Below are 23,639 nucleotides of genomic sequence, written 5' to 3'. Positions count from 1 at the left end.
AACCCAATGGAAGGGACTATTAACCTGAATCCTGGTCACTGAGTGTTGGGGAAGTGAGATATTCATCGCCTCCGATTTAGAATAATTTATTTTGAGATTAGATAAATATCCATAGCCAGCAAATTCCTTCAAAAGAGAGGGGATGGAAACATGAGGGTCTGTCAGGAAAAACAACAAATCATCGGCAAAAGCTGCAATTTTGTAGTCTCGGCCACTGAGGTGGAATCCTCTAATGGTTGGATTTGCGAGTACGTGTCGTAGAAAGGGTTCAAGGGAAATAATGAAGAGCAGGGGCGACAGAGGGCATCCCTGTCTGGTACCATTTTTGATATGCACTGTGTCTGACAACGTCCCGTTCACCCTGAGCCTGGCTGAGGGGTTCTGGTACATTGCTGAAATCCAGGCCATCATATTCGGTCCCAGTCCTGTATGTTTACATGTCTGTAGCATACAGTCCCAAGCACTCGATCGAAGGCCTTCTCCGCGTCGGTCGACAGGAGAAAGCCCTCGATCTTTCGCTGGTGCGCCAGGTGGATTAGGTTCAGGGACTTCGTAACATTATCTTTGGCCTCTCTACCGGGCATAAATCCGGCCTGGGTGGGTCCTATCAAGTCATGAAGCAAGGGTCTCAATCTATTGGCTAAGATCTTCGTTAGAAGTTTGACATCAATATTTAAAAGGGAAATCGGCCTGTAACTGGAGCAGTTTAGAGGATCTTTCCCCTCCTTGGGTAAGACTGTGATAAAAGCCGACAAGAAGTCATTGGAGACCAGTCCCTGAGTTGTCAGGGAATTCATGGCGTTCTTAAAGGGGGTGAGTAAAACGTCTAGGAAGGTCTTATAGTATATAGCACTAAAACCGTCGGGTCCAGGGGATTTACCTGGCTTCAGATCTCTAACAGCAATTTTAATTTCCGCGTCCCCTATAGGCCTATCCAGCTGGATACGATCATCAACTTTTAATGTGGGGAGGTTAGCTGCCTCTAAGTAAGCCTGCATCGCCTGGGCACGGTCACTCTGCATGTCGGGAGGTTTATGCATACGTGGGAGATTGTAAAGAGCTGTATAGTAATTATGGAAATGTCGGGCAATGTTCTCCGTGTCACAATCAACCTTCCCCCCTTTGCCTTTTATACCCATAATGTGGTTGTGATTTGTCTGGGACCTCAGGGCTCTTGCTAGGAGCTTGCCCGTCTTATCCCCATGTTCGTAATATATTTTCTTTTTGAAATATAAGAATCTCCTGGCGGTATTATCAAAAATTTGTTTCAGGGTCTTTCTTGCTTCAAGGAGTTCAGTCGCCGAGTCAACGGTAAGGGAATGTTTGTGGAGGGATTCTAAGGTACGGATCTTAACAGTCAGGTCAGAGATTGCTTTGTCCCTCTCCCTTTTTTTTCTGGCCCCCATACGGATCAGCTCGCCCCTAATGTGTCATTTGTGGGCTTCCCAAAGCGTAAGGGGGTTCATCCCAGGCGTATTGTTCAGCCGGAAATATTCAGTCAGTGAGGAGACCAAGTCAGGTAGGAGCGTCGGGTCCGTCAGCAGCGACGAGTTCAGTCTCCATGTGTTGTGTCTGGTAGGAGTATCTGACAAGTCTAAGGAGATGGAAACAGGTGCGTGGTCTGAAATGGTTTGCAGACCGATGCGAGCATCATGTAGCAATGGGAGGTCTCTCTGGGCTATAAAAATGTAATCGATTCTCGAGTGTCGATTGTGTGGGACCGAGAAGAAGGAATAATCCCGACCATCCAGATTTAAGTGGCGCCAGGTGTCCACTAGGTTCAGTGAATGTAGAAGCTTCTTAATACTCTTTAGGACTTTGTATGAGATAGCTGATTTGCCAGTGGATGTGTCCTCAGTCGGTATAAGAGGAATATTAAAATCTCCCCCCAGTATCAGTCTACCGGAAGTAAAGCTCAACAGCTCATCAACCACCTTCCGGCAGAAAGCGAGCTGGGCTGAGTTGGGGAAATAAACGTTCGCCAGTGTCAGGGGGACTCCCCGGCATAACCCCGTGAGGAAAATAAATCTCCCCTCAGGGTCTACCAGTTTGCCCGTCACCGTCCCTGCTCACCAGTATCGAGACCCCCTTGGACTTGGTCTCGGGACTGGCAGAATGGTGGGCCTCAACAAAGTAAGAGTCAGTAAGTCTTGGTATGTGATCGATTTAAAAATGGGTCTCCTGGAGGAATACAAAACCGGGCCTACCTTTCCTAAGCTCCCTCAATAAAGTGGTTCTCATCTCAGGGATGTTGAGCCCCTTAATGTTGTGAGAGATGACCGTGGGACCCCGACCGACATCAGAATATGCCATGGCCCAGACTCAGGGAGGCTCGGATGTCAGAACCTGTAAAAATAGCTCAGCAGTTATATGAGTATATTTAAAGCAGTATAAAATCTCTAATTTGATATAGGCTAAGGTAAGGTAGGACGTAGAATAAAGAAGTAGCAGAAAGTAGAAGAGGAGTATAAAGAAGATAAAGTACAGGTTACTCTCCCTTCAGACGGTTAAGCCGTCCCGGGTGTTTAAGTTAGTGTGTAAGGACGGGTCGCAACCGGGCCCGTACTAGACACTATTGGGGGGGTCAGGGAGGCCCACCCCAGAGATGGCAGCAACCACCACGCAGAACACACCAGTCTAAGAGTCCAGGTGTCTACGCCGTGCAGAGGAAAAAATAAAAAAGTAAATATCAACAATCAACCAAGCTAGAGCTAGTACTCGATTAACCAAGTAGGGGTCGTCGAGCGTGGCACAATACATATCTATGATAAGTGCTGAACAGTCTGTTGTACACCAACGAACTAAGAAATTATAACAAAGAATCTGAATAAACAGCTATAAACAGCCAAAGTGAGGTACATGCATAACATCCGAACATCAGCAACCCCTCGGGATACTGGGCAGATAGACTCCCAGGACTCTACCAGCAGAGCATCACCACCGCCCCACGTCCCCTTGCAACAACCAAAAAGTTAAGAAAAAGTAAAAATAAAAATAAATCAGATGAGCAGTTAATGGAGCAGGAAAGCAGGGCACGTGGGTGATAAACACAGGAGCCTCCGAAGGGCATTTCACTCCCTGCCCTTGCCATAAGTTGGGTGTATGGATAAGTACTTGGGGTCATCCGAACAGGCATCCCAAGAGTCCTTAGCAAGTAAAGGGCAGGATGTAACCAGCAGTCTTTTGCTCCAATGTAGTTAGAACAGATCGGGCCTCCTCTGACCTCTCGAATAATGGGGGGGGGTAAAACAAAGGAGAAAATAAAATGAAAAAGCATGAACATACAACCTCTTCCCCCAGTCAATGAGAAGATCCGAGATAGAATGGTGAGGAAGCTGGGAATGTTTCATATGCACAAGTAGAGGCAAGTAAACGGGGGAACGTGTGGGCAAAGAAAGGGTAGAAAAAAAAAAAACAAAGTCATATACAAAACCCCCGTAAACCCAAAGTTACCACAGTGTGCCTAAGCATCCATCAGAATCCTGGAGGAGTGAGGGCGACTTCGGGGGGTGCCCCTCGGTGAGGCGTCGGTACGGCCTTGTCTCCGCTTCTTGGTGGAGTGTTTCTCAGGAGATGCCAGCGGGGAGAAAGGTGGGGTCCTATCCTTGGGTGGTAGTGAGAACTCCCGGTACCAGTCAGGTAAGGCAATCAATTCAATCTGGAGGGCCGTGCAGAACTCCGGGAGGTCTGCAGGTGTGCGTAGAATAAGCTGCTTGCCGCCATGATTGACCAGAAGGGCGAAGGGGAAACGCCAGGAATAACGCAGCTCTTTCTCTCTTAATTTGTCCAGCAAGGGCCGCAACGCCCTGCGGTTTTTCAGGGTAATTTGGGAGATGTCCTGAAAAAGTTTAATGCTTTCTCCATTGAAAACGATCTGGTCATCTCTGCGCGCCCGTGACATGATGTCCTCTTTAAGGGCAAAGCTCTGGAGACAGCATACGATATCACGAGGGGGCATAGTGTCCGGGCCTCTCAGCCTGAGTGCCCTGTGTGCTCTGACAAAGTCTATGGCAGTCTCTTCTGGCCTCTCCCGGGGGAAAACCCTCTGCAGGACTGAGGTAATCTGATCCGTCATTACCGATTCCGGTATGCCGCGTACCCTAATATTGTTACGTCTCCCCCTGTTGTCCAGGTCCTCCAAATGCCTGTTTATTTCAATGAAGTGGAGGGAGTGTGTGGTTACCGCTTCGTCTAGCCTGTTAATGGATCTGTCCCTCTGCTTCCCCGCAGCCTCTGTGGCTGCCATCTTCTCTTGTAGGACAAGGAAGCTAGTCTTTAGGTCAGTGATAGCGGCGGAAAACGAAGCCTTAATATCTGCAGCGAAGCCCGACATATCCTCATAGGTAAGGGGATGGGTGGAACGGGTGTCTCTCCTACCATTATCCTCTGCGGCCGACTGTGAATCCTCACTGCAGTCCTCCTCCGCATGGCCCGGCGCCATCTTGCCTCCCTCCACCACCTTCAGTGTTGAGGCCTGGGATTTGAAAAGATCCAAGATGTTTCTCCCGGTGTTGGCAGCCTGGGAACGGCGCGAGCGAGTCTGGAGCAGTTGCCTGTTCTGCCTGTTCATTTTCCAGCGTTCGTCGGTGAAAACAGACGGGCTTGGGCCACTTTATCGACGGAGCTCCTCTGTTAAGCTGCCATCTCCGTCGCGCGCCAAGCCATGCCCCCCATGTGGGGTTGTTTTTGTGAAGTGTTTTGGTGCACCCTTTATTAAAATGAATTATAACTCCTTTTGAGATGTTAAACACACCACAACTCTTAACTGTACTTACCATAAGGTAGTGGACAAAATAACATCCTCCTCTTACTCTTTTCACCCAATATCAAAGCTTAACCATTTCCATAATGCACAACTTACAGCACTTCTCTCCTACATGTAAATATCTTTTTTTTTTGCTAGAAAATTACTCAGAACCCCCAAACATTATATATATATATATATTTTTTTTTTTTTTAGCAGACACCAAAGGGAATAAACTGGTGGTCATTGCAATTTGTTACATCACACAGTATTTGTGCAGTCCTTTTTTCAAATACAACTCTTTTTGGGAAAATAAAACATTTTCATGAATAAAAAAAAAAAAAAAAACTAAATTAGCCCAATTTGTTTGTATAATGTGACATATGATGTTATGCTGAGTAAATAAATACCTTAAAATTGCGCACAATCGTGGTATGGTGCCAAACTTCAGCAATTAACCTCCTCGCGCCCGCCCTATAGCCGAATTACGGCCGTAGAGCAGGCGCGTTCGTTTGGGCGGTCGTCCCTGGACGGCCTGATGTTTACTTCCGCAATGCGCGCCGCCGCGGGCGCGCATCGCGGAAGTTCTGTGTTCGCCGTGTCCCCCGGGGACAGGCAAACACAGATCGCTGTAAACGGCCAATCACAGCGGCCGTTTACAGCGTGATCGGCGTGTCCAATGGGAGATGATCTCATATGTAAACATATGAGATCATCTCGCAGCGCCGCTCTCCTTCCTCGCACAGACAGTGCGAGAGGGGAGAGATGAACGGCTGCAGCGGCAGCCGTTCTGATTCCGGAAAAAAAATAAAATAAAAAAATGAAATAAAAAGTGCCATCCGCCCCCAGCAGTGCCATCCGCCCCCAGCAGTGCCATCCGCCCCCAGCAGTGCTATCTGCCCCAGTGCCATCCACCCCAGTGCTACCTGCCCCCAGTGCCATCCACCCCAGTGCTACCTGCCCCCAGTGCCATCCACCCCAGTGCTACCTGCCCCTAGTGCCATCCACCCCAGTGCTACCTGCCCCTAGTGCCATCCACCCCAGTGCTACCTGCCCCCAGTGCCATCCACCCCAGTGCTACCTGCCCCCAGTGCCATCCACCCCAGTGCTACCTGCCCCCAGTGCCATCCACCCCAGTGCCACCTGCCCCCAGTGCCACCTGCCCCCAGTGCCACCTGCCCCCAGTGCCACCTGCCGTCAGTGCCACCTGCCGTCAGTGCCACCTGCCGTCAGTGCCACGTGTCATCAGTGCCACATAGTGCCATCTGTCATCAGTGCCACGTATCAGTGCCATTTGTCATCAGTGCCACCTGTCAGTGTCACGTGCCATCTGTTGTCAGTGTCACGTGTCATCAATGCCACTTATCAGTGCCATCTGTCATCAGTGTCACGCGTCATCGGTGGCATGTATTAGTGCCATCTGTCATCGGTGGCACATATTAGTGCCACGTATTAGTGCCATCTGTCATCGGTGCCACGTTTCAGTGCCACGTGTCATCAGTGCCACGTATTAGTGCCACGTGTCATCAGTGCCACGTATAAGTGCCACGCGTCATCAGTGCCACATATTAGTGCCATCTGTCATCAGTGCCACATATTAGTGCCATCTGTCATCAGTGCCACCTGTCAGCATTGCCACGTATCAGTGCCATCTGTCATCAGTGTCACGTGTCATTGTCCTGGTGCTTCAAAAGTGTAATAAATAGTCAACAAGTTAGATGTGTAACTTATGTTCCTAGAACACATGATGGCGCTACCTGCATGTTGGGCCTCTCTATGTGGCCAGGCTGTGAAAAAGTCCCACACATGTGGTATTGTAATACTCAGGAGGAGTAGCAGAATTTTTTGGGGGGTGTCATTTGTGGTATACACATGCCACGTGAGAGAAATAACCTATTACAATGACAATTTTGTGGAGAAAAAAAAAAAAATGAAAAATCTTAATTTTGCAAAGAATTGTGGGAAAAAAATGACAACATCAAAAAGCTCACTATACCTCTTACTAAATACCTTGGAATGTCTACTTTCCAAAAAGGGGTCATTTGGGGGGTATTTGTACTTTCCTGACTTGTTCGGGTCACAAGAAGCGAGATAGGCCACCAGTACATCAGATGTGATCAATTTTGTGCGATTCGCACCACAGCTTGTAGACTCTCTAACTTTCACAAAGACCAAATAATATCCACTAATTTGGGTTATTTTTACCAAAGACATGTAGCAGTATAAATTGTGACCAAAATTTATGAAGAAAAATTAATAATTTGCATAATTCTGTCACAGAAACAAAGAAATATGCGTTTTTTTTCAAAATTTTCGGTCTTTTTTCATTTATAGCGCAAAAAATAAAAACCCCAGAGGTGATCAAATACCACCAAAAGAAAGCTCTATTTGTGGGAAAAAAAGGACAAAAAATTCATTTGGGTACAGTGTTGCATGACTGAGTAATTGTCATTCAAAGTGTGAGAGCACCGAAAGCTGAAAATTGGTCTGGGCAGGAAGGTGTTTAAGTGCCCTGTAAGCAAGTGGTTAAATCCCCATTGGTGATGCTTTAAAAAAAATTCAGGTTACATTTTTTGAGTTACAGAGGAGGCCTTGTGTTAGAATTATTGCTCTCGCTGAAATGTTCGTAGCGATACCTCACATGTTGTTTACATAGTTTACATATGTGCGCACAACCTACGTATGCGTTCACTCCTGCATGCAAGCCCGTGGAGATGGGGACGCTTTATTTATTTTTGTATTGTTTATTGTATTCATTTTTTTTTTGCACTTTCCCTCTACATTTTTTTTATCACTTTTATTCCTTTTACAAGGAATGTAAACATCCCTTGTAATAGGAATGGTGCGTGGTAGGTCCTCTTTATGGTGAGATGTGGGGTCTATATCTCTCCTCCAGCTTGAAAAGCATCAGATCAAAAACAAAAAAAAATGCCATCTGATTCTTTCCAGCCGAGTGCCAGGCTTTGTTTACTTCCTGCAGCTGCAGGCATCATCCAGATATCACCACCAAAAGCCCAGGATATCATATGATGGCCTGTTGTACGGAAGTGCTTAAAGTGGAAGTTTAACTCCCTTTGTTGATTTTTACCTATAGGTAAGCTTATAATAAATAAGTTTGTAATAAAGTTTACCAATAGGTACAGTAATTATCTCCATGCACTGTTTAGGAAATACTTACTTTAGATGCAACCAGTGTCCTCTTTGCCATTATCACCAAGAATGAAAGAAAAAGAAAATCCAACATTTTGGGTTGTCCTCAAAAAATTCTCCAATGGGGACACAAGTTCTGGTGACCTGGGGGGAGGGGGGGGGCACTACCGGCATCATATGACATCCTGTAAGGAAGCACCCCTTCGAAGAACACAGCCAATGACTGATCACTGTACCGACTCACTACCGGTACCATGTGACTGCCGTGACCAATCACAGCAGGTCACATGGCAGTTGTTCACAATGGATGGCTTCCTTTCATGCCATCTATTGTGTACAACTGTGTTGCTAGCTGTGATTGGTCAATTTGGCCAATCACATCCACAGCCCATCTGTACCATGTGATTAGTTTTGACCAATCACAACTAATCACAACAAAACAAACTGAATGAATCAATTTCATTCAATAAAATGCTTGCATGAATGTAATTCACTGCTATAAACAAACATGTGTAAAAATGTTTGGATCACAGTGTGTTTTTAAAAAAAAGAAAAAGTAATAAAAAGCAAAATTAAAAAAATGTGTGTATATATATATATATATATATATATATATATATATATATATATATATATATATATATATATATATATATATATATATATATATATATATAATATTTTTTTTTATGCCGTCACCAGCCAATTATATATATATATATATATATAAAAAACATTTTTACAACTTAAAAAAAACCCACCATGCCTCTTTTTAAATACCTTGGGCTGTCTACTTTACAAAAAGGGGTAATTTGGGGGATATTTGTACTGACCTGACATTTCAGGGCCTCAAGAAATGAGATAGGGTGTCAGTACATCAGGATTAATACATTTTCAGACACAGTTTGTGGACTATAATAACTACAGACAAAATAGTATACACTGATTTGGGTTATTTTCACCAAAGAAATGTAGCAGAATACATGTTGGGCTAAATTGATGAAGAACAATTATTTATTTGCAAAATTGTATTTTAGAAACAAAGAAAAACCTGTTTATTTTTCAAAATTTTCAGTCTTTTTTCATTTACTTGCAAAAAATAAAATAAAACAGTGGTGATTAAATACCACCAAAAAAAAGCTCTTGTTGTGTGAATAAAATTCTAAAAACTTATTTTGAGTACAGTGTTACATGACCGGGCAACTGTCATTCAAAGTGCGACAGTGCTGACAGCTAAAAATTGTTCTGGGAAGAAAGGGGATACAAGTGCCCGATATTGAAGTGGTTAATCCATCAACACATGTTAAGGCCTTATTGCATTGGCATTACACAATGTGGATGGTTCAGAAATGTGCTGTTTGCCTCACCATTACAAAAAAATAAAATAAACAAATGCACATGTCAAATAAAAAAAAAAAAATGGGGATATTTTTCTTTGATATATTATTTCATAAAATTAGATGGGGATAAAAGGACAATCTCAGGAAAGGTTTTACACATAATTTTAATCCAACCAACAGTTTTGCTCTTCCTCAAACACCTTGGAATCTTCCTTCATCCCTTAATTGAATAAAAACTGTTTTGCAGCTTTTAAACTTCTTTGAACCCTTTTTTTAAGACACCCCACCTTTCCTCATTACATTTTTAAAAGCTGAAGACAGTTTGATGAGTCATGGTAAAACTTCCAATTTATTAAAAAATTATTTTACTTGTTTGCGTTACATTTTTTTATTTTTTTATTTTTTTTACACTTTAATTTTATTTATGTATTATTAAATGTTTGTTTTAAGATTCATCTAAAACCAAAAGTTGTTTTAAATGTATCTAAATGAATTAATTGTTATGTAGGTAGCATCTACAGTATAAGATCTATCTATCTATCTATCTATCTATCTATCTATCTATCTATCTATCTATCTATCTATCTATCTATCTATCTATCTATCTATCTATCTATCTATCTATCTATCTATCTATCTATCTATCTATCTATCCATCCATCCATCCATCTATCCATCTATCTATCTATCTATCTATCTATCTATCTATCTATCTATCTATCTATCTATCTATCTATCTATCTATCTATCTATCTATCTATCTATCTATCTATCTATCTATCTATCTATCTATCTATCTATCTATCTATCTATCTATCTATCTATCTATCTATCTATCTATCCATCTATCCATCTATCCATCTATCCATCCCTCTATTCCTCTATCCATCTATTTATCTATCTATCTATCTATCTATCTATCTATCTATCTATCTATCTATCTATCTATCTATCTATCTATCTATCAGTACAAATTCATCTTATTGAACATGTATAAACATTAATATAATTCTCTTTATTTCATATCTGTTCTTTTGATTTTTAATATTAACAGTTAACATAATGTATCTTGATTTAGCTCCAATCTACAATTTCCCTGTAGAAACATGGGAATTACATAGATACAAATAACAGATTACTTCATCAGCTTGTTAGTAAAATAATGATTATACGAGCCATGACCTAATCATTTTCATTTTTTACTCTATGGGAGATGCCCTGATGGAATTCATTAGGAAGCTATTTTTTTGTATTGACACTCATTGCATTATTATTGTGTTGTTAAGACTTTTCATAATGTGAATTGGTTTCCTTAAGAGGAATTAAATTAATCATTAAGGGAATCGGCAACATTACATTTATTTTCATGTAATTTTAATGAACTGTAAATAATTATTTCCAGCAATGGGGCCAATCAATTTCTAAACTGGTTATCCAACGAGCTTTGTACAATAATTTGTCCCTTGTCTAGATATTTGTGGGTGTCAGGGGCTTTGTACAGGACAACGAGACTCATAATATTCATTATTTTTTACATTATTTCCCAGTGCTTCTATTCTCTTGTTTTGCAAGCAAAAACAAAACAGACTTAAAATATTGGAAGTTAGAAACTTAATATTACATCATAGATCTAATTTCTGCTATGAATATTAACAAGACAAACTTAATAGCCAAATTCCATTACTGATAAAGGTGACAGTTTTAAACAAATGTGTAAATAATTTTCAAGTCATATAATAATTATAAAATAATAATAACAACAATAATAATAATAATAATAATAATAATAATAATAATAATAATAATAACAATAATAATAATAAAGTTCTATCAATATATGATTTAATAAATAGTGATTTATTAAGTTGAAGCTTGGTAAAGATGTATTGTTATTGTTATTATTATTATTATTATTATTATTATTATTAGTAGTAGTAGTACTACTAATAATAATAATACAACATTACCAAGCTACAACTTAATAAATCATATCTTGATACAACTGTATTATTATTATTATTATTATTATTATTATTATTATTATTATTATGATTATGCCAATGTATTATTGAGAACCATAAATTACATTATAAACAATGCAAACTCAACAAAAAAGTATAAAAAACATAGGGAGAAGATAATAATAATGGTAAACAATTTTTAAGTCATAATAATGATTAAAAAAATTATAAAGAACAACAATACTAATAATAATTACAATACAGTTGTTTTGAGATACAGTTTAATAAATAGTGATCCATTAACCACCTACAGACCGGACCATTTTGCTGGTCAAAGACCAGACCACTATTTGCGATTCGTCACTGCGTCGCTTTAAATGACAATTGCGCGGTCGTGCGACGTGGCTCCCAAACAAAATTGACGTCCTTTTTTCCCACAAATAGAGCTTTCTTTTGGTGGTATTTTATCACCCCTGCAGTTTTTATTTTTTGCGCTATAAACAAAAATAGAGCGACAATTTTGAAAAAAACACATTATTTTTTACTTTTTGTTATAATAAATATCCCCCAAAAATATATAAAAAAAAATTTTTTTCCCTCAGTTTAGGCCGATACGTATTCTTCTACATATTTTTGGTAAAAAAAAATCGCAATAAGCGATTATTGATTGGTTTGCGCAAAATTATAGCGTTTACAAAATAGGGATAGTTTTATGGCATTTTTATTAATAATTTTTTATTATTTTTTTTTTACTAGTAATGGCGTCGATCAGCGATTTTTATTGTGACTGTGACATTGCGGCGGACACATCGGACATTTTTGACACATTTTTGGGACCATTGTCATTTATACAGTAATCACTGCTATATAAATGCAGTGATTCCTGTGTAAATGACACTGGCAGTAAAGGGGTTAGCCAGTGGGTGGCAGTGTAGGGGTTAAGTGTTCCTAGGGGTGTGTTACTAACTGTGGGGGGTTGGGCTTTCATTTAGTGAACACTGATCTCTGCTCCAATCACATGGAGCAGAGATCAGCGTCACTAGTTGCTAGGCAGAATGGGGAAATGCTGTTTACACGGCATTTCCTCCATTCAGCCGTCCCGTGAAACAATTGCGGGTGTGCCCACGGCGATCGAGTCTGCGGGACCCGCGACCGGATTTACGGGGGTCCCGACTGGCACGCGAGCACGCCGCCGGTGGCGCGCTCGCGATGGCAGGGCTGCATTGAAGATTGGACGTAGCTGTACGCCAATATGCCTGCCCGTGCCATTCTGCCAACGTACATCGGCGTGCGCTGGTAGGGAACCGATTAAGCTATAGTTTGATGTGTTATTATTATTGTGCCAATTAAAAAATATAAATTGTAATATGAATTTACCAAAGCAAACTCAATAGCCAAATGCTAATGATAATGATACTTTTTAAACAAATTTGTAAAGCATTTCTCAGTCATATAATAATAATAATAATAATAATAATAATAATAATAATAATAATATTAATAACAATAATACAGCTATATTAAGATACCAGTTCATAAATAGTGATTTATGAATTTATCTTGATAACTCCAAATAAAAATGAATAATAATAATCATTGTTGTTATTGTTGTTGTTGTTGTTATTATAATTATTATCCTCATCATCATCATATTTTTTTTTATATATATATTGTGCCAATATATCACTGACGATCGAATATTATATAAACAGTGCATATTGCAAACTCCACACAAAAAAAGTATAAAAATATAGGGAGTAGATGGTCATCTATTAATAAAATTATAGTGAAGTAGGCGGGTAAGCAGACACAATAGCATTGAATACAATAACACTGAGGGGGTCTATTTGCAAATCAGTAAATGTGGCTTTCCCCAAATATTCTCACTGCTTTCCAAATATGCCCTTGAATGTTCATTTAGCGAAATGAGTAAGATCTAGCTCTTCACTTCAATCCTCAGGCATGTGCACACAATAAACCCATATTTTTAAAAGTAAAGTAAATATTCTATACTACTTTAGTAACCCTACCTCAATAGGGAAGAGTGATAGTTGTGGCATAAGGTGATGACCGGGCCATTTTTTGCAAAACTGCACTGTGTCATTTTAACCACTTAACAACCGGCCCATAGCCAAATGACGGCTACAGGGCGGTTGTTTAACTCTGGGAGGCCGTCATATGACGTCCTCCCAGAATTCCGCTCTCGCGCGCCCCCTGGGGCGCGCACTCGAGAGCATCCATGACCGCCGGGTGCTCATAGAGGCCGTTTACCACGTGATCGCTCCGTCAAATGACGAAGTGATCACTTGTAAACAAACCGGCATCATGTTATGACGCCGGTTCCTCTCTCCCCCTCTCTGTACCGATCGGTACAGCGGAGGGGGAAGAGATCGGTGTCAGCAGCGCTGTGGGCTGCATCTGCAGTGCCCACATCGCTGCTCACCGAAATTTAACCCCTCATTTCCCTGCCAATACTCTGCAATACCCCCAATACTCTGCAGTACCAGCAAATACTCTGCAATACCCCCCAATACTCTGCAATACCCGCAAATACTCTGCAATGCCTGCAAATACTCTGCAACGCCCGCAAATACTCTGCAATGCCCGCAAATACTCTGCAATACCAGCCAATACTCTGCAATGCCCACAAATACTCTGCAATACCAGCCAATACTCTGCAACACCCGCAAATACTCTGCAACACCCGCAAATACTCTGAAACACCCTGCAACACCCGCAAATATTCTGCAACACCCGCAAATACTCTGCAATGCCCGCCAATACTCTGCAATACCCGCCAATACTCTGCAATACCTGCCAATACTCTGCAGTACCCTCCAATACTCTGCAGTACTCGCCAATACTCTGCAGTACAATTCCAGCCAATACTCTGCAATACCCTGCCAATACTCTGCAATACCCTTCCATAAATTGCCATACCCGGAGATACCCAGCCATACTCGGAAATACCCTGCAATACCCAGCCATTGTCGGTGATACCCTGCAATACCCAGCCACAGACATCCCCCACCACCCTCCGGTGCTTCTACCGACTCGCCAATACGATCAAAGCCAGAATCTTTTTTTATTTTATTTCAGGCTTCCCAGCTTAGAGGTGAAATGCGGGGTCTTATTGACCCCATATCTCACTGTAAAGAGGACCTGTCATGCCATATTCCTATTACAAGGGATGTTTACATTCCTTGTAATAGGAATAGAAGTGATCAAAAAATTTATTTTTGGGGAAAAAAATGTCAAACCAAAATAAATAAAGTAAAATGAACAATATGCAGAAGCGAACGCATACGTAAGTCCCGCCCACATATGAAAACGGTGTTCAAACCACACATGTGAGGTATCGCTGCGAACGTTAGAGCGAGAGCAATAATTCTAGACCTCCTCTGTAACTCAAAACATGTAACCAGTAAAAAAAAATTAAAGCGTCGCCTATGGGGATTTTTAAGTAGCGACGTTTGGCGCCATTCCACGAGTGTGTGCAATTTTGAAGAGTGACATGTTAGGTATCTATTTATTCAGCGTAACTTCATCTTTCACATTATGCAAAAATTGGGTTAACTTTACTGTGTTTTTTTTTAAGCACAAAACTGTTTTTTCCCAAAACAAAGCATTAGAAAAATTGCTGCGCAAATACCGTGTGAGATAAAAAGTAGGACTACATTCAGGCTAGTAGCCAATAGCTTTGATGTAGGAATTTGATCTGAGCATGCGTGGCACTTGGTCCGATGAAAATGCTCTACACATGATCGGATTAGGTCCGTCCGTCCCAGTTGGTCGGGAAATATTTCCAACATGTTGGAAAATTGGGTCCGACGGAGATTCGGACGGAATCAATCCGATGCATACCACACACAGTCGTATTATCTGACGACACGGTCCGATAAGACGCATTCCGACAGATTATCCGACCGTGTGTACAAGGGCTAAGAGAAGTCTTGACACTTTCCAGCCACTCTGCTGCTCAGCCAAGATGGTTTTGTGTTAGCGTCTGCACTTTGCAAACCCCCAGGAGCTGCGCACCTGTTCACTCCGTGTCAGGGTGTGCAGAAATTGATCTGATCTCAGGCTCTCACTATCCAATCACAGTGCTTTTCAGAATTGCATGCATTGCACGTGATTGTGGCGTGGTGCAATTTAACTTAATGGGCGAGGTTGACAAGCTTTGCTGCTTGTTAAAGTTAAAAATTCTGCTGCAAGTTAGGAATTTATCTGGAAAGGCAAAAAAGCTTGCTGCCCCCACACCCACCTCATTAAACATTGGAAATTTAGAGGGGTTGGTCTCGTAGACATCTCAGACTACTGGACAGCCACTCAACTTACTAATTTGAAACAATGGTTCACCCATCCCCTGATAACTCTATGGCTGGACATTGAATCCTATCTTATGCACACACAGGACCTAAAAGGCCATCTACTAGCTGATAAGTGGAAAAGAATAGACTTAACTGCCCATCCCGCAACTAAAAAAGCAGTCATAACTGCCTGAAGAACCTGAAGTTCTCGATTCACACGTCACATCGATCTCCACCCCAATTTCAACACTAGAGTTCCATATACCTCTTCTTCCACAAAAAGATGGAAAGGGGCCAGAATCTATTGGGTAAAATATCTTATGATTGACTCCCAACCCAAACCCTTCCAAGACGTAAAAAGCACTTTCGATATCCCAATTAAAGACATCTTTAACTACATAAGGGTTTCAATATTTCTAAAACAATTCCCCAAACCTGCCCTAACCATTTCTTCTGCGGCGTAGCAATTTTCTAAACAACCTCAAACCTAAGAGTAAGGGCATATCACTATTTTACTCACTACTGCAAAACAAACAGACCTTCTAAAAATCATCCCCAATGTGTCTTTGGGAACTTGATTTACAACAATCATTTTCTGAAGACCAATAGCTCAAAGCCATCCTATATGCCCAACAGACTACTCACTGTATTAATTATTGTGAATTATCACAGAAAATACTCTCCCAGTGGTACATGACTCCTAACCGTTTAGCTAAGTTTTCTCCCAATGCTCCCCACCAATGTTGGAGGGAATGTGGCCAAAAAAAAAAAAACCCTCCTTCATACTCGTTGGTCATGTAGAAGCTTAACATGCTATTGGAATAAGGTCTTTCGGTTAATATCACAAGTTAATGGTTTCATCTTCAAGCCTGACCCAGCTTTGGCCCTTTTAAAGTTGGGTATAAAAAATACACACACAAAAGAAAAAACTACCAAGTGCACTGATCAACAGATTGGTAGAGCCCTCCAGCTGGCTATTGGTGATAATTAGACAAGGCAAAGGGTGCTGCTGCTCTCTATGGATCCCCTGGGGGGCTCTTCCTTCTACTGTTGGGATTTGAGGTGGTTATAGGAGTGCAGCCACATTGGAATCTGTATGCTGTATCTATTTTCACACAATGTGAGTTTGACCATTGTAGTGTTTTTAAAGGGGTTGTAAACCCTCAGGTTTTTTCACCTTAATGCATCCTATGAATCAAGGTGAAAAAACACCTGGCAGTCAGCGCCCCCCCAGCCCCCCCCCATTTTACCTACCTGAGCCCCTTCATCTCTTCGGTGGGGACACGCTGTCCCTCTCTCCACAGGGTCTCAGCTCTTGATTGAATAGATTGATTGCAGCGCAGCCATTGGCTCCCACTGCTGTCAATCAAATCCAATGACGCGGGTGCTGGGGGTCGGGGCTGAGTCCAGCATTCATTTCTGGGGACGCAAATTCTGGACTCGGGAGCGCACCCGCAAGGTAACCCCCTCAGGAGAGAGCTTCTCCTAGGGGGTTATCAGATGCGGGGAGGAGTCGCGAGAGATGCCGAGGGACCCCAGAATAGGATGTTCGGGGCCACAGTGGAGGTAAGTATGACATGTTTGTTATTCAAAACAAATACAAAAAATGATCCTTTACAATCACTTTAACTTTACCATATTAAAGCTGAGTTACACTAGGGTGGCTTTGCGCTCTCTTCTTTTGTGTTTTGTCTAAATTTGGGTATAGAATGCATTCTGAAAGAATTCTACACCATCACTATATTCATTTTATTAGCCACCAAAACTCTCATAACTAGACTCTGGTGTACAGTCCAAGCCTCTAATGTCTCTGAACTCACCATGTACCTTAATCATACAGTACATTTAAATATAAAAGGCTCCAGCCATTAGCAACAACACTGACCCTAAATTCCTAAAAAAACTGGAAATTTTGGTCTCCAATAAATAATAATACATCTTAAGGTCATGCAACCTTGTGGTTGCATGACATTCTCTGATAGCCCTTGTACACACGGTCGGAGATTCCGTCGGAATGTGTCCGATGGAAGCATTTTGTCGGATATTCCGACTGTGTGTGGTCTGCATCTGACTGTTTCCGTCGGAATATCCATCGGACCAACTTTTCCAACTTGCCGGAAATATTTTCTGACAAAATGCTCCGATCGGACATACTCCGATCATGTGTAGAGAATTCCGATCTGACAAAGTACCACGCATGCTCAGATCAAATTCCTACATCAAAGCTATTGGCTACTAGCCTGAACATAGTCCCGTCGTAACGAAATAACGTCATCACTTTCTGAACGATCGGATTTTCCGACAACTTCGATCGTGTGTATACAACAGTTTCGAACAAAATCCGTTGGACAAAATCCGATGGATTTGGTTGTCGGAATCTCCCACCGTGTGTACAAGGGCATACTGTTTTTCTTGTTTTATACACTGGATCTCTGTTACATGGATGTATGTTTCATCTTTGTTCAATTTGAAACTGATTATGTGTCCCATGTCACACATTTTGTATATTTCTAAACTTCAATAACAATCATTGTTGCAAAAAAAAAAAAATCTGCTGCAAGTGAACAGCCCTGTCCAGCTGTCAGGATTAGCAGCCAGGGAACTGTAAAAACACAGGTCAACTTTCCGTTTGTATCATCCCCTGACTGCCCATCTGAAAAAAAAGCTCTGCAAGTTCAGTCCTCCACAACAGTCCCATTTTCTCATGTGGCCCCTTGGGAAAATAAATTGCCCATTCTTGATGTAAATCATAATATGTTCTCTTACCAGGTGGTCCTTCACAATAATGTAACCAATGTTATACTTTTAGGATTTCAAAATATTGAAAGTATTAAATCTCTTCTTTTCTTGTTCCTGTTTATCATATACTGTGTTACCATTTCTGGAAACCTTCTCATCATAGTCTTGTTTCATCTAAGCAAAAACCTTCAGTCTCCCATGTACTTCTTCATTACTCAGTTATCAATTATTGATATGATGCTAAGTACAGTTATCCTTCCTAACCTTCTTCATATCACACTGTACGATGGATGTACCATGTCCCTTACTGGATGTATCAGCCAGTTTTCCTTCTGTGCAACTGCTGGGGTTTCTGAGTGTCTTCTGCTGGCCGTGATGTCCTACGATCGCTACCTGGCCATCTGCAAGCCCTTGCATTACAATTCTATAATAAATCAAACTTTTTGCCTAAAATCAGTGATAATCATTTGGTTGCTGGGCTTTAAAGTTATGTTACTTGATTCCATAGTCTTATGCAGTCAATACTACTGTGGACCAAACATCATCGATCACTTCTTCTGTGACGTACAACCCATAATTGAGCTTTCTTGTTCAGATCCTTCATGGATTCATATTCAGATCATCGTATTAAGTTTTTTTTTTTTGGTCTAGCTCCCTTTACCATAATTGTTATATCATATATCTATATAGTTTTAACCATCCTAAAGATCCCATCAGTTGCAGGAAGACAAAAAGCATTCACCACCTGCAGCTCTCACTTAATTGTAGTGTCTATATTTTTTGGTTCTCTAGCCATTGTGTATTTCTTTCCAACTAGAGGAAAATTAGGTGTGCTGGGCAAAGTCCTCTCCTTGTTTTACACTGTAATTATTCCATCCCTTAATCCTATCATATACACTTTCAGGAATAAGGATTTTAAGAATGCATTTGATAAAAATAAAATGAATCTAACTTACATTATGGCAGCAAAATGAGCAGTTATGCTACAAAACCAAAGGTCTGAGGACCCTTGACCAATATTTCCAGTGGTGTTTCCAATGAAGGGTAATGGTAATGTTAATGCTAAATACAAAGATATTTTAGACAAATGTGTGCTTTTAATATTTTCATTTGAGGAAGTCCATTTTCTGTGCCAGTATGACTATGCCACTGTGTACAAAGCCAGCTCCATAAAGACCTGGTGTAAAGGAACTTGAATAGCCTGCACAAAGCCCTGACTTCATTCCCTGTTAGAATAAACTGACAGCCAATTGACAGCCAGGCTTTCTCATCCAAACACCATCTCATAAATACTATTTGGCTGAATGGACACAAATTTCCACAGATAAAGTGAGAGACAACTCTATCCTTTGGAATGGGATGGCCACATAGTGTATATCAAACATGGCCACCATACAAATTCACCCTTTATTGTGATAAAGATATGTTTATTTGCAAGTTTTTGTGTTGTTTGTATTTTTTTTTAAAAAGTGTGTTCTCCCACCCCCAAAAACTCTGCATACCATATATTTGGACTAATACTGTAAAGTGAACATATAACCCTCCCTATATGATAGCATTACCTTTGTTGACCATTAAAACATGGAAAGGGCCAATTTGTCAGTGTCATGAATGAGTGGCAGCTCCAAAGTAAACTTGTGTGAGACAACAAGTCAATACCTTTTGTTTTTTCCCTGCAACTATGTCTAAAGTGTGGTAGGATAAAGGTACCAGATTAAAGAAATGTAATGGCAGATATGGAAGTGGGGGTATAAAATGGGAGGGTGATTTGGTGCCAGCTTTTGTTGCTCACAAGTGCAACAGTGACAGATTTGTCAGTTTGAAACCAAGGCCATCATCTTGGGAGGGCAGACAGCTTTTTCCCATTCACTTTTTCCCTTCATTTATTCCTATAGGCCAATGGATCCAGGCACCATCAGGAGGTGTGGCAAAGAGGAACGTTTCTGCACTAGCTCAGAGTGGGGAACTGTGTTTTCCCTCTTGGTGTCATAGACCCCCATAAGATTCCCCCCTCATGGATTGGGCAGCAATCAAATTCTTGAAGTATCCCTAAATATCCTTCTCCTCAATGCCAGCAACCCCAACCCTCCCCCTCACTACCAGCACCACAGCCCTACTATTCCTAGGTCAGCGGCACTCCATCCCTACAAATCTTCTACCTTCTGCTGTCTCTGTCTCACAGAGATGGTGGCAGTAGGCAGAGGACCTTGCTACCACTGAGATAAGAAGTTTGCCTTTTTCTCCTACTGTTCTGCCTCCAGTGTCTGGTCTATTACACAACACAGTATGTTTCAACAGGAATAATAGAATTGTGTTGCAAATACCTGCCTTGCTATTCTGGTCACTTCTTCGTATGGTGACAAGATGTTTCACACATCCTGAATCAAGACCCATTCATTTGGTGATGGTCCAGTGCTGCTAGTGCTGCCACTGCAGCTGCTCAGCATAGCCAATGTGAGGTCACATCAAGTGGGTGAATTGCATATCAGGCAGTTGGCAGGCTACTTGTGTCGATGCTGCATTTTAGCCAGGAGAACACTCAGTTGCTATGATCAACTAATGAATCTGAAAACTCATCTGGCCTGCCTCAAGATATACTGAAAAGTAGGGTACCATAACAAGAAATTGCTGTACCAGCATGTTCAGGACGTGTATCAGGCGTAGTAGGTGTGGCTGTGAACATTCACAGTAAAAGGGCAGTCAGCAGGCTGTCACACACAGCCTGGCTTGGCACATGCTAGTAAGGGAATGAGCCACCTCTGTCCCTAAAGAGCCTCCAGAGTCTATGGCTCAGTATGGCCTCTGACCAACTGATATACCAGCTGAAAATCAGTGTTACAGTATTTTGCCTAGGACATTGCATAGGCTCCGAGGCAGCTAGAGGATACTGGTGGTTCTGAGGAGTGACCACCTCAGGTCATTGAGGCAAGGCAGGGAGAGGTGAATGTGCAGTCACTATTACCAAGGTGATAGACTTGAGGCTGTACAACCAGATAAAGCATTGTTCCCTCCAGCATCCTTCCCAACTGCCAACGTATTTGTGCTGATGTGTCATGAGGGTTATATATTCTTTCTGTGCATGCTTGCAGAACCACGTGTGTATCATGTTGATCCTGATGCTGACAGTGTGTTACAACAATGATGGTTGAAGGTAAACATGGTCTTCTTGGCAGAAAATCACATCTGGATGCCCGCTTCTGTGGTTCAACACAGGCCATGAATTGGCAGAGGGAGGTGCAAAAAGGGCAGGATCTAAAAACCTAAGTTGCTAACCTAGTTCATGGGGTGGCACAGTTTGGCCTTTTGACCTTGATTATGGAGGAACTTTGTCCTGGCCGTGAGTTTGGTTCATTTACTGCCTACTTTTCTTATCGAGAAGATGCTCCCACCCAGCTCTCTGGTGCATATCCCTGTGCTTTCTCATGCATGTGATACCCAAATGGCTGTCAGCTTTACCATGGCTGGTATGTTGCTGACAGATTCTGCAGACCACACCAGTGCTATTAGCAACTGGTACATTAAAAAAAAAGGTAAAAATACATATCAGTAGTCCATATTTTGAATATTTTTGGAATAGTTGGCGCTCAAGGTAGAGATTTTGGGAATGTGGGGTTGTTTTTGTGAAGTGTTTTGGTGCACCCTTTATTAAAATGAATTATAACTCCTTTTGAGATGTTAAACACACCACAACTCTTAACTGTACTTACCATAAGGTAGTGGACAAAATAACATCCTCCTCTTACTCTTTTCACCCAATATCAAAGCTTAACCATTTCCATAATGCACAACTTACAGCACTTCTCTCCTACATGTAAATATCTTTTTTTTTTGCTAGAAAATTACTCAGAACCCCCAAACATTATATATATATATATATATATATATATATATATATATATATATATATATATATGTATGTGTGTATATATATATATATGTATATGTATATATATATATATATATATATATATATATATATATATATATATATATATATATATATATATATATATATATATATATATATAATATATGTATATATATATATATGTATATATGTTTATATATATATATATATATATATATATATATATATATATATATATATATATGTATATATATATTTTTAGCAGACACCAAAGGGAATAAACTGGTGGTCATTGCAATTTGTTACATCACACAGTATTTGTGCAGTCCTTTTTTCAAATACAACTTTTTTTGGGAAAATAAAACATTTTCATGAATAAAAAAAAAAAAAAAAAAAAAATTAGCACAATTTGTTTGTATAATGTGACATATGATGTTATGCTGAGTAAATAAATACCTTAAAATTGCGCACAATCGTGGTATGGTGCCAAACATCAGCAATTAAATCCCCATTGGCGATGCTTTAAAAAAAATTCAGGTTACATTTTTTGAGTTACAGAGGAGGCCTTGTGTTAGAATTATTGCTCTCGCTGAAATGTTCGTGGTGATACCTCACATGTTGTTTACATGGTTTACATATGCGCGCACAACCTACGTATGCGTTCACTCCTGCATGCAAGCCCGTGGAGATGGGGACGCTTTATTTATTTTTGTATTGTTTATTGTATTCATTTTTTTTTTGCACTTTCCCTCTACATTTTTTTTTATCACTTTTATTCCTTTTACAAGGAATGTAAACATCCCTTGTAATAGGAATGGTGCGTGGTAGGTCCTCTTTATGGTGAGATGTGGGGTCTATATCTCTCCTCCAGCTTGAAAAGCATCAGATCAAAAACAAAAAAAAATGCCATCTGATTCTTTCCAGCCGAGTGCCAGGCTTTGTTTACTTCCTGCAGCTGCAGGCATCATCCAGATATCACCACCAAAAGCCCAGGATATCATATGATGGCCTGTTGTACGGAAGTGCTTAAAGTGGAAGTTTAACTCCCTTTGTTGATTTTTACCTATAGATAATATTATAATAAATAAGCTTGTAATAAAGTTTACCAATAGGTACAGTAATTATCTCCTAAACATGCACTGTTTAGGAAATATTTACTTTAGATGCAACCAGTGTCCTCTTTGTCATTATCACCAAGAATGAAAGAAAAAGAAAATCCCAAATTTTGGGTTGTCCTCAAAAAATTCTCCAATGGGGACACAAGTTCTGGTTACCTGGGGGGAGGGGGGGCACTACCGGCATCATATGACATCCTGTAAGGAAGCACCCCTCCGAATAACACAGCCAATGACTGATCACTGTACCGACTCACTACCGGTACCATGTGACTGCCGTGACCAATCACAGCAGGTCACATGGCAGTTGTTCACAATGGATGGCTTCCTTTCATGCCATCTATTGTGTACAACTGTGTTGCTAGCTGTGATTGGTCAATTTGGCCAATCACATCCACAGCCCATCTGTACC

At 40.9% G+C, this 23,639-nt stretch overlaps 1 pseudogene across 1 annotated transcript in view; it reads left to right on the top strand.

The window, feature by feature from the left end:
- The window catches only part of LOC143962401 (olfactory receptor 10A7-like), a 34,834-nt pseudogene extending 15,616 nt beyond the window's left edge, over positions 1-19,218 (top strand). The window contains exon 2 of the transcript XR_013270680.1: positions 18,275-19,218. The product of XR_013270680.1 is annotated as an olfactory receptor 10A7-like (transcript). The remainder of the gene's footprint in view (positions 1-18,274) is intronic.
- The last annotated feature ends 4,421 nt before the right edge of the window (positions 19,219-23,639 follow it).

The sequence above is a fragment of the Lithobates pipiens genome, unplaced genomic scaffold (genome assembly GCF_037356315.1).
Source record: "Lithobates pipiens isolate NorthernLeopardFrog02 unplaced genomic scaffold, aLitPip1_a1.2 Scaffold_8, whole genome shotgun sequence".
Classification (NCBI taxonomy): Eukaryota; Metazoa; Chordata; class Amphibia; order Anura; family Ranidae; genus Lithobates; species Lithobates pipiens.
The sequence above is the reverse complement of the archived record's forward strand: the minus strand, read 5'-3'. Positions and strand labels throughout refer to the sequence as shown.